Here is a 12,906-nt window from a genome sequence, read left to right as displayed (position 1 = left end):
ATCGAAATAAGTGTCCAAGGAATAGAAAAGCAACTGAAATCACTCAACAGAGGAAAGTCCACTGGACCTGACGGGATACCAATTCGATTCTACACAGAGTATGCGAAAGAACTTGCCCCCCTTCTAACAGCCGTGTACCGCAAGTCTCTAGAGGAACGGAAGATTCCAAATAATTGGAAAAGAGCACAGGTAGTCCCAGTCTTCAAGAAGGGTCGTCGAACAGATGCGCAAAACTATTGACCTATATCTCTGACGTCGATGTGATGTAGAATTTTATAATATGTTTTTTGCTCGAGTATCATGTCGTTTTTGAAAACCCAGAATCTACTCTGTAGGAATCAACATGGATTCCGGAAACAGCGATCGTGTGAGACCCAACTCGCTTTATTTGTTCATGAGACCCAGAAAATATTAGATACAGGCTTCCAGGTAGATGCTGTTCTCCTTGACTTCCGGAAGGCGTTCGATACAGTTCCGCACTGTCGCCTGATATACAAAGTAAGAGCCTACGGAATATCAGACCAGCTGTGTGGCTGGATTGAAGAGTTTTTAGCAAACAGAACACAGCATGTTGTTATCAATGGAGAGACGTCTACAGACGTTAAAGTAACCTCTGGCGTGCCACAGGGGAGTGTTATGGGACCATTACTTTTCACAATATATATATATATATATATATATATATATATATATATATATATATATATATATATATATATATGACCTAGTAGATAGTGTCGGAAATTCCATGCGGCTTTTCGCGGATGATGCTGTAGTATACAGAGAAGTTGCAGCATTAGAAAATTGTAGCGAAATGCAGGAAGATCTGCAGCGGATAGGCACTTGGTGCAGGGAGTGGCAACTGGCCCTTAACATAGACAAATGTAATGTATTGCGAATACATAGAAAGAAGGATCCTTTATTGTATGATTATATGATAGCGGAACAAACACTGGTAGCAGTTACTTCTGTAAAATATGTGGGAGTATGCGTGCGGAACGATTTGAAGTGGAATGATCATATAAAATTAATAGTTGGTAAGGTGGGTACCAGGTTGAGATTCATTGGGAGAGTCCTTAGTAAATGTAGTCCATCAACAAAGGAGGTGGCTTACAAAACACTCGGTCGACCTATACTTGAGTATTGCTCATCAGTGTGGGATCCGTACCATATCGGGTTGACGGAGGAGATAGAGAATATCCAAAGAAGAGCGGCACGTTTCATCACAGGGTTATTTGGTAACCGTGATAGCGTTACGGAGATGTTTAGCAAACTCAAGTGGCAGACTCTGCAAGAGAGGCGCTCTGCATCGCGGTTTCGCTTGCTGTCCAGGTTTCGAGAGGGTGCGTTTCTGGATGAGGTATCGAATATATTGCTTCCCCCTACTTATACCTCCCGAGGAGTTCACGAAGGTAAATTTAGAGAAATTCGAGCGCGCACGGAGTCTTTCAAACAGTCGTTCTTCCTGCGAACCATACGCGACTGGAACAGAAAAGGGAGGTAATGACAGTGGCACGTAAAGTGCCCTCCGCCACACACCGTTGGGTGGGTTGTGGAGAATAAATGTAGATGTAGATGTTGATGGAGATGATTACCGGTGGGACGTTTGCCGCATCAGAAATGACAGTCACATAGTACCAAAATGACACTTGACACTTTTATACCAAACTCGAGATTGTTTGCTACGATGTGACACATCTATCGATTCTGTAAGTTGTCTCAATAAATTTCTGTATCATTTCAAAGTTGTAAATTCCTTTTTGACTCGCCTGACATCGTGGGAGACACTACCTCCTCCCCCCCCCCTGTAACAGTATGTGCAGTGGGTACATGTAACTTCATTGGTTAGAGAAACCCTTACATAGGCGGTATACGCGAGAGAACAAACAATTTTTACGAAACTTTCATGCAGACGAGAAATCGAACCATGAGACTAACTTCCGTGGGGAAATCTACCGACTAAACCGGGGGTAGTGAACCTTGTTTAGTTACCGCCATCTTTAGATCTCTGTTAGTAACAAAGTTTTTCTGACGCCCACCGGTCCCACTAAAATGGTGATTTATGCAATGACTTTTACTGCCCTACTTCATAAAGTTATTATTACAAAATTACAGTTGCAGAATATTAAAACATGTAACAGTAATTACTTGCCAGATAACATCAGTTATCTGATGCCAGATAATGGTTTTTGTTGCCTGTAATTTCAAGTGGTACCACATGATATAACATTTACGATAAGTCAATATGACTTTTATATAATGCACTGCACAGTAGCTGACATCGATATGCAATAAACAGATTAAAAATTTACGATAGGTGCTGCCCTTTCTCCCATCGTTGGCTTACAAGATAATTTATGTCAAAATCTTCTGAAAATGTTTTAAAAAACCTACCACCCTTCATGATACTCAGAACGGCCAATAGTGATCGGTAGGGCTCATGGTCGGTAGGGCACAAGTTGTCTACCAAAGACTTATACGATTGAACTCCTACGTATGAAACAACTTCAGACGTCACAATATTTTACAAACGAGTTAAGGCGTTGATGTCAATCATGTAAAACCTTTATTTATGAGGACACAAAATCCTGTTATGTTGTTTTTATCCGTTCCATATAATCCACCCATAGACTAGGGGAAAGGTAAAAACCAATAGTTAGGGAACATTTGAAATTATGCGTAAAATTTTCTGGATGTCGCTAAGTGTTCTCATTCACAGATACTGGACAAACGCTCTGTGAGTAATTTGCAGGATGTTTGCTACGCTGCATCAAAACGTGACCACAACTTCTAGCTCACCTCACTATGTTAAATCTTTAACGCAAAGTTACACATCTTAAGAAGTAGAGTTCGACAGCATTTTAAATTTTTAAGTCAGTCGATAGTTATATGAAACACTAGAAATCAAACCTTAGTGATCTTCGAAGACAGAAGGTAGGTAATCTGTTTTGTATTCTAACCATTCGTCTAATATAGGGTGCCTAGGAAGCTGTTGTCTCAGATCGTTATACAGCAATTCAAGCAAATCGCATTAATGGAGTTTATTACAGTATGTTAAATTGACAACACTTAACGTTGCGTGTTCACAAAGGTGTGTCGCAAGCAAATGGCGACATGTAAATAATCAATGCCCCTCGGTATATACAATTTCTATGCAAGCAAAACAATACGGTTCGTAAGTCACTGCTGTAGCGCTTGTATGACGGCTGGTCTTCCACTCTGGCCTCGGCTGGGCGGTGCGGCGCTTATATTCTGTTCGTGTAGAGGCTGCTCCTGTCTTGGGGCCGTCCTAGGCAGCGTACTATTGGTTGACGTCGTCTCACAGCCTCTCTGATGCAACGTTCCAGGTCAACGTGTCGGTTCTTGATGTTACGTCGGAACAGTCTGCAACTGGAAATGCTAGTTGTAGCTGTGACTATGAGAGGTGGATGTGGAGTAAGATATCGTTTTCTTTGGTACTGAACAGTAATAAAGAAACACAAGCATACGCATGGAAGTTGCTAATAAGAGAAAATGGGTCGATTGAGGAATGGATTTTTTTATAAGCGAAACGACCCCTGAGCGTCATTTGTGCTCACGTTGCATGCGTTGTCTTAAACGCACCTCCATTAAAGCCGCCAAAACAAACTCTCTTTCGACAATATGTCATCGTCTGGCAAGTTAGTTTTTAAGCGGTGTATGCCATATGCCGAAATCTCTAAGTATGTTAGGTATCCACTAGAAGACAGTTTCATGTCACAGTCATTTATTCTAGTATTTTCAAGTGCTTTATCTGAAACCAGCAGGAAGCCCGTATTAAATACGTAATAATATCAGAAATGCTTATAAATTTGTGGTGCAGACCATGTTACTTAAAACCTATGTGATCATAAGTATACGAACATTTATATGAGGTGTATGCAACCTTCGCCTTTACGGCGGTTTGATCACTTACAGAGAAGTGTCTCGAATGTCTGTGTGAGAATAACAGCCCATTCTTCCTCACGAGTCGAAACCAGAGAAGGTAGTGACATTGGACGCTGAAGTCTGGAGCAAGTTCGACGTTGTAACACATTCCAAAAGCTAGAAATCAAATAAAAAGTCTCAATCGCCATCGATTTTGGGTTTTTAGCATTTCATACCGATCGTTGTTTTGGTCCAGCTGTAGAATGCGTTCTAAAATTTTGCGTTATGAAAGTGTTCTAATGGGTTCACTGTGAGTCTCTGGGCTAAGGAGTCAATTTCGGAAATGCTGCTTTCTACGAAATGCTGTCTAACAGATGCTGCTTTATAGCAGGGTGGGTTGTCAAGCCGATACAATCAATCATCGTCTCCCAACTGTCCCTCTACTCTCTGCAGTACACAATGTTGTGAAGTAACACGACCACACCCAAACCTCGAAGAACATCCTCCCCCCCCCCCCACCCCACCCATACGGTAAAACTGCCTCCTCCGTACTTCACTGTTGCCACTATATATAATGGCAGCTAACGTTCTCCAGGCGTGTTAATTGCCTGTATTTTAAAAATGCGTCACCAAAGTGTTTAAAGGGTGCCAGCGACGAAATACTGTGGTTGCATGCTGCAGCGTAAAAAAGTACTGATAGCATTGTGGTGGTTACACTTCAAAACGCGTTTTTAGAATCTGAGAAAGTCAAACTTAATTAACACTTTACGAAGCTGACTATTTTCATAATGCAGCACGCCAAGCAAAAGTAACTTAAGTTATGAACCTAACCACGCGCCGAACAACAGTAACTGAAATTATGATCATAGCCTCTGGCTAAGCTATCGCTCAATGAGCCTATACACGCGGCAAACAACGGTAAACCCACCAAGATATAGCTCAACAACGCGCCGAGATATAGATCTTTTCAGCTGTAATAACCATTACAAGTACGACGGACGTTCAGTTAGTAATGCAACACTTTTTTCTGTCGGAATGCTTCCCTTCAAAGTGTGCGGAATTTGTTGTGGGACATCGTAGAATAATCCCGCTTCAGACCTTACAGTTTCATGAAGTTCCGATGGTTCTGGCGCTTTACGTAGCCTTCAAAACGGAGTCTGTAACGGCGCAGCGCAGATCATAGATGCGCAGAATGTCCAAGGAGACTTGAGAGTGAATAGAGGCACGGTGAGTCATTGGACGAGGATTCTGTCATCATCCCAGAAATGTCACCTAAACCCGTCTTGTCATCCGGGTGTCGGCCGGCTACACACAGCTGTTACTCTTTCGGTTTTGCAAAGTGAGGAACTCATTCAAGGTGATCGGCGGATGACAATCAAATACCTCGCTACTCGATTGGATGTCTCTGTTGGTAGTGCTGATAAACTCGTCCACCAAGTTGCGTATTCAAAGATGTTTTGGTTGGCAGGAGAGCCAACACCGTGTTACTAGAGGAGGCCGAAAGGCACGCGTTTTAGCTCACGCAGGCTGGCGTGAGGTCTGGAACAGGACAAGGAAATTAGAATTTAGAAAAAAAGGACGTAGCTGGTGGAATACTTAACTTTAATCCATTAATGGTGAACGTCGGTCTGGATGGTACATGATTCACAATATCAATAGTAACTGATAATGGCGCCTTGCTAGGTCGTAGCAAATGACATAGCTGAAGGTTATGCTAAACTATCGTCTCGGCAAATGAGATCGTATTTTGTCAGTGAACCATCGCTAGCAAAGTCGGTTGTACAACTGGGGCGAGTGCTAGGAAGTCTCCCTAGACCTGCCGTGTGGCGGCGCTCGCAATCACTGATAGTGGCGACACGCGGGTCCGACGTATACTAACGGACCGCGGTCGATTTAAAGGCTACCACCGAGCAAGTGTGTTGTCTGGCGGTGACACCACAAAAGATATGCGTCCGCTAGCTTCCTCGTCACCATACAGAAGACGAAAAGGAGCAACGAAGGACCGTCTGTGTGGAATTGATAGCGTGTTACTAGGCTCATCGTGAAAATTTTTGTCATCGTCACAGGCGATTAAACATGGATTCATCATTCTAACTGGAAACAATCCATGGAATCGTGTCACACAGCTTCTCTTCCGAAGAAAATGTGCAAATCCGCTCCCTCTGTCGGTAATATCATAGCGACTGTTTCTGAGAGTACGAGGGGTTATTCTACTTAATGTTCTCCCTCATGGGGCAACGATCAGCTCTGAAGTGTATTGTGCTACCCTCGGGAAACTGAAGAAACGACTTAAGCGTGTTCGTCTCGACAAAAACGAAAACGAACTTCTCCTTCTTTATGACAACGCAAGGCTTTCCACAGATCTTCGCACCTGAAAGGAGCTCACAAAACTTCATTGTTCTGCTCTTACTCATCCACTCTACAGCCCGGATCTTGCACGTCTCGACTTCCATGTGTTTGGGCCAATGAAAGATTCACACCGTTGGAAGCAGTGCTTTGATGACGGGAAGGTTACTGATGCAGCAAAGTGTATGGGAAGGTTACTGATGCAGTAAGGTGTTGGCTCTGGTGTCGGCAAGTGAAATGGTACCATGAGGGTATACAGGCTGTCTCACTACAGTGGCGTAAAGCCGTCTCATTGAACGGAGATTATGTTGGAAAACAGTGTTTTTTAGCAAAAAGAGTGGAGAATAATATGGTGAATTGGAATCCTGAATAAAAAAAACTGCTTTCAGAAATAAATATGTGGCATTACTCATTGAACGGCCCTCTTACAATGCGACAGTTCACCGCCAATAGGCTATCGACATGTACATTACTACTCGAAAAAACTACATTATGTTGCGTGGCAAAGGGTATTTTTAGCTGTACCATACATTAAAGGTTCTTCATGTTCTGTTTCCGCCCAGAAGATAATTGCTTACGTGGCTCAGTGCAAGACGTAGAGGAACTGCTGACGCTGGGGTCGGGAGATGTATCCACAACAAACGAGTTTTCATTAAATTACAGTGAAACCTAGCATAAAAGTAAATACGCAAACAAGAGGTGAATCACAGGATTACAGTTTTACAATAAGCACCTAAAATGACACCCACAATGGACAATCAGTACAGTACAAACAGAATTCGTTAGATTTTTATAACGACTTACAATGACTCTGGGAATTCACAGTCATTTAAAACAATACGAATAGCATCTCTTAGAAAATTTGTGACATGCAATCACCCCTAAAATGTGCAATAATTTAGATAACAAGAAATAAATAATAATACGTGGTTACGCAAACCTTTCAAAATGTATCAAATCAGATTAAAGCAAAAACGAAAGTAAAGAATTAACCTACGCCTGCACTTCCTTGAAACAAAAACAGTACAAAACACTCTCATGTAGTTTAAATATCAAGCTAACGATTACACCAACCACTGCAGAACGATCCGCACGTAACGTGTGACAGAACCTCAGATCATATAAAGGGCCCACTAAAATATACAACGATCAAAATGAATCTTAAAAGCAGCTGATACTGCTGTACGCTCTTGAAATAACACACAGTGAGGGACATCCAACAGGCAACACAAGACATCAACTTATGATAAGTGGCAACAGTTTGCAATGTGTACATTCACCGCGTGTGATTAAACATCAACGTTAGTGATCCAGTGCAGCTTAACATGTCAGTGTACAACTATTCAGCAAGTGAAGCGTTGCATATAGACAGAAACAGAGCAGGATTATCCCGACATCACATCATGGATGGAGATCCGTTAACAATTCCCAGCACGCGTCGTGTTGGCCATCCAGCACGATGTCCCATCCAGTCCTAGTCCCAGTTGTTTCTCCTTTTTCGCTCGTTGGCTACCACACACAGCAGACAAGGCAGTAGCAGCGCCTAAGCTGCCTCAGAGGCCCTTCTCGAGACTTGTGGTCGACGTCGACACCCCTTGGTGGCGCGTGATGGCCCAGCGGCGCTGTTGGGTATTAGGTCAAATCTTCTCGTGTCATTGACATTCCTAAAATTTGGAGTTCTCAAATCGTTAACTGAATGCACTATTTTGGAGGACTGCTATGCATTGCTATGTCTTATTCTGTAACTAGCTGTTTATCATGATCAGACAGACCAGTCTTAACAGGAAAAGCTTTTATTTGATTTAATTTATCTTGGTCTATAAAAATATTATCTATCAGTGTTCATCATATTTTGGACTCATTCATCGTTAAGAGAAAAAGTATGCATTGAACCAATGCATGTAACAAATAATAGCTGAAGGCCACCTGAGACCACCTCACAGACATTTACTTAAGGAACTTGGGATATTCACAGTACCTTTGCAATACATATAGTCACTTATGAAATTTGCTATTAATAACTGATCCCAGTTCAAAAATAATAGCGAAGTGCATAGCTACAACACTAGCTGAAAGGATGATCTACACTATTCTGGGCTAAATCTGACCTTGGCACAGAAATGAGTGACTGTATGCTGCCTCAAATTTCTTTGGTTGTTAACCATATAGCATCAAAAGTCTGACTGATAGCCAACCAAACATTTAAACATAAATTTAAAGAATATCTGAATGACAACTCCTTCTAGTCAAGAAATGAATATTTAGATATGAAGTAGTAACTGTAAAAAAAAGTGTAATGAAAACTTATGTTAAAGTGACGGGTTCCAATGCATTATAAAATGTCGTATTCATGATCTATGGAGCAAGTATTAATATACTGTAATGCTGAATTCCGTAAATTAGGAAATTTGACGCATGTTTCTCGCGAAACTCCGGTGTAATGACTTCCAGGGTTTTACCTACTTGTGTCATTACAAAAGTCCGTCACGGTCAAGTACTTACTCTGGTCTGTCAACCGCAATGGTCCGTTTTCTCTAGGCCTTCGGCCGTCGACTTTATCATTTATGATGGTTCTTTCCATCGACTCTGGCCTTCTGGCAATGCGACCAAAATATTTCAACTGATTTTGGCTGACAAGAGTCGGCAATCTTGTTCTGATGCGAAACTCCCTCAACATCGATTCTTTATTTCGGCATGTTGTCCATGTTACTCAAACTAAACTCTATAGGACCACATTTCCAAAGCATTATCCACGATTCGCCGTCTTCAACGTCGAAGTTTACAACACTGGAGTATAAAAACTCTTCTGGGAATCAGATAGGGTCCGTCAGTACGCAATCATCTGAATGAGTGACACTCAAGGTGGGTGAAAAATGGGAAGTGACGATGAAGACATCGTATTTAAACCAGAAACTTCATCAAGTGGTGTGACAAGATAGTAAGGACCCACTCAACGTGGATGAAAAATGGAAAGTGGCGATGAAGACATCGTATTTACACCAGAAACTTCATCAAGTGGTGTGACAAGATAGTAAGGACAAATCACGTCCATCACAAGGACGGACATACAAAAACTCGAATATTGGTTAGGTTGCCACTTCTCCCAATGATTTTAGAAATCCCTCCTGCCTTATTTGATCTCACGTCTTCCAGAGCTCTTTTAAATTCTCTCTATTGTCATAGTGAGTGAAAAGAAGCTACTAGATTTTGAGCGAATTTATTATTTTCCGAATTTCAGTAGGAGAGATGGGTTGAATTTCAGTTTTAACAAATCGCGTAGGTATTGCCTCTTCCGTATACAGCCTTGCATTTTCTAATGAATAGCCAGAACCTATTTTCTCTGCAACACTTAAAAAATGATTATTAAAAATATTTCCTATTTCTAAATTTTTGACAAACTTTTCATTGAGTTCGGTAGAAATACAGACTTCTGGTGCTCTCGGTTACTCTGTTTCCCTGTTAACAATATTCCAAATGAGATTTTCACTCTGCAGCGGAGTGTGCGCTGATATGAAACTTCCTGGCAGATTAAAACTGTGTGCCCGACCGAGACTCGAACTCGGGACCTTTGCCTTTCGCGGGCAAGTGCTCTACCAACTGAGCTACCGAAGCACGACTCACGCCCGGTACTCACAGCTTTACTTCTGCCAGTACCTCGTCTCCTACCTTCCAAACTTTACAGAAGCTCTCTTGCGAACCTTGCAGAACTAGCACTCCTGAAAGAAAGGATATTGCAGAGACATGGCTTAGCCACAGCCTGGGGGATGTTTCCAGAATGAGAATTTCACTCTGCAGCGGAGTGTGCGCTGATATAAAACTTCCTGGCAGATTAAAACTGTGTGCCCGACCGAGACTCGAACTCGGGACCATTGCGTTTCGCGGGCAAGTGCTCTACCAACTGAGTTACCGAAGCACGACTCACGCCCAGTACTCACAGCTTTACTTCTGCCAGTATCTCGTCTCCTACCTTCCAAACTTTACAGAAGCTCTCCTGCGAACCTTGCAGAACTAGCACTCCTGAAAGAAAGGATACTGCGGAGACATGGCTTAGCCACAGCCTGGGGGATGTTTCCAGAATGAGATTTTCACTCTGCAGCGGAGTCTGCGGTGATATGAAACTTCCTGGCAGATTAAAACTGTGTGTCCGACCGAGACTCGATCTCGGGACCTAGCCTTTCGCGGGCAAGTGCTCTACCAACTGAGCTACCGAAGCACGACTCACGCCCGGTACTCACAGCTATACTTCTGCCAGTACGTCTCCTACCTTCCAAACTTTACAGAAGCTCTCCTGCGAACCTTTCAGAACTAGCACTCCTGAAAGAAAGGATATTGCGGAGACATGGCTTAGCCACAGCCTGGGGGATGTTTCCAGAATGAGAATTTCACTCTGCAGCGGAGTGTGCGCTGATATGAACCTTCCTGGCAGATTAAAACTGTGTGCCCGACAGAGACTCGAACTCAAACCTTTGCCTTTCGCGGGCAAGAGCTCTACCAGCTGAGCTACCGAAGCACGACTCACGCCCGGTACTCACAGCTTTACTTCTGCCAGTACCTCGTCTCCTACCTTCCAAACTTTACAGAAGCTCTCCTGCGAACCTTTCAGAACTAGCACTCCTGAAAGAAAGGATATTGCGGAGACATGGCTTAGCCACAGCCTGGGGGATGTTTCCAGAATGTGATTTTCACTCTGCAGCGGAGTGTGCGCTGATATGAAACTTCCTGGCAGATTAAAACTGTGTGCCCGACCGAGACTCGAACTCGGGACCATTGCCTTTCGCGGGCAAGTGCTCTACCAACTGAGCTACCGAAGCCCGACTCACGCCCGGTTCTCACAGCTTTACTTCTGCCAGGCTGCGGCTAAGCCATGCCTCCGCAATATCCTTTGTTTCAGGAGTTCTAGTTCTGCAAGGATCGCAGGAGAGCTTCTGTAAAGTTTGGAAGGTAGGAGACGAGGTACTGGCAGAAGTAAAGCTGTGAGTACTGGGCGTCAGTCCTGCTTCGGTAGCTCAGTTGGTAGAGCACTTGCCCGCGAAATGCAAAGGTCCCGAGATCGAGTCTCGGTCGGGCACACAGTTTTAATCTGCCAGGAAGTTTCATATCAGCGCACACTCCGCTGCAGAGTGAAAATCTCATTCTGGAAACATCCCCCAGGCTGTGACTAACCCATGTCTCCGCAATATCCTTTCTTTCAGGAGTGCGAGTTCTGCAAGGTTCGCAGGAGAGCTTCTTTAAAGTTTGGAAGGTAGGAGACGAGGTACTGGCAGAAGTAAAGCTGTGAGTACCGGGCGTGAGTCGTGCTTCGGTAGCTCAGTTGGTAGAGCACTTGCCCGCGGAAGGCAATGGTCCCGAGTTCGAGTCTCGGTCGGGCACACAGTTTTAATCTGCCAGGAAGTTTCAATATTCCAAATATTTAATTTTATTATGGTTTTTGATGTTATTACCATATTTTATTTTACTATCCGAGGTGCGAATCTCAGACATAACACACATACTTTTGAACTTCATAAAAGTTTTTCTTAATACATTGGAGTAGTTTTCATAATGTTTGACTCTTTCCAGATCATTACTCTTAGCTATAAGATACATTTCCCTATTCTATTTACAAGATATTTTAGTCCCTTTATTAAGCCAAGGTCTTCTAGATGGTTTCTTACAATTATGATCCACTGTTTTCATAGGGAAACTATTTTAAAACATACTCGCAAAGGTATCATCAAATTGGTTAAATTTTATGATACCATCAGTTTCCCTGTACACTCGATGCCAGTGCAACTGTTGCATGACATTCCTAAAATTTGGAGTTGTCAAATCGTTAACTGAATGCACTATTTTGGAGGACTGCTATGCATTGCTATGTCTTATTCTGTAACTAGCTGTTACCAGTCTTAACAGGAAAACCTTTCATTTGATTTCAGTTATCTTGGTCTATAAAAACATTTTTACCAGTGTTCTGCTTTCCTGTACAACCTCAGTAGGAAAATCAATAACCAATGTCAGATTGAAAGTACCAAGTAATACTTCTAGCTCAAGGTTTCTATTCGACTCTTTCAGAAAATCTACATTGAAATCTGTGTAAACAATACTTTCCTTCCCTCTGTCTGACAAGCAACGCAACAAAGAATCCATGTTTTTCAATACTATACAGCTACAATTATAAAAGTACTATTACTTAGTTTAAGCTCACAGACGTATGATTCTGTATTCTGCTCTACACGAAAGTTTTTAGTTTCTAAATGTTTCACACTATGATAAATTGTAACATATAAGGCAACTAATCCTCTCTCCATAGTGTCTCTATGTTCATGTGCTGCAAGCTAATATACACCTACATTTACCTTTTCCATACCTGTGATTATATGATGTTCAGGCAGCTATAGTACATCTGTTCCACACTCAGTTTCTATATCTTCGAAACAAACAGGAAGCTCATCTACTTTGTTTTTTAATTCCCTGATAAACTAATGCCATATACTAACATAATTTTTCATTATACCTTTGTGGAAAATCTTGTGATATTTGAACATCTCTAGTACCTGCTTGTCTTAGTTTCTCATTAAGCTTAATTTAATTCGATGTTGAATCATGGGACACTGGTCTTAGCCCAAAAAACGGCAGATTCGGTATTCCTAGACTTCCAGAAAGCGATTGGTGAAGTGTCACACTGCAGGCTGTTAA

Source organism: Schistocerca nitens, chromosome 5 (genome assembly GCF_023898315.1).
Source record: "Schistocerca nitens isolate TAMUIC-IGC-003100 chromosome 5, iqSchNite1.1, whole genome shotgun sequence".
Lineage (NCBI taxonomy): Eukaryota > Metazoa > Arthropoda > Insecta > Orthoptera > Acrididae > Schistocerca > Schistocerca nitens.
The sequence above is the reverse complement of the archived record's forward strand: the minus strand, read 5'-3'. Positions refer to the sequence as shown.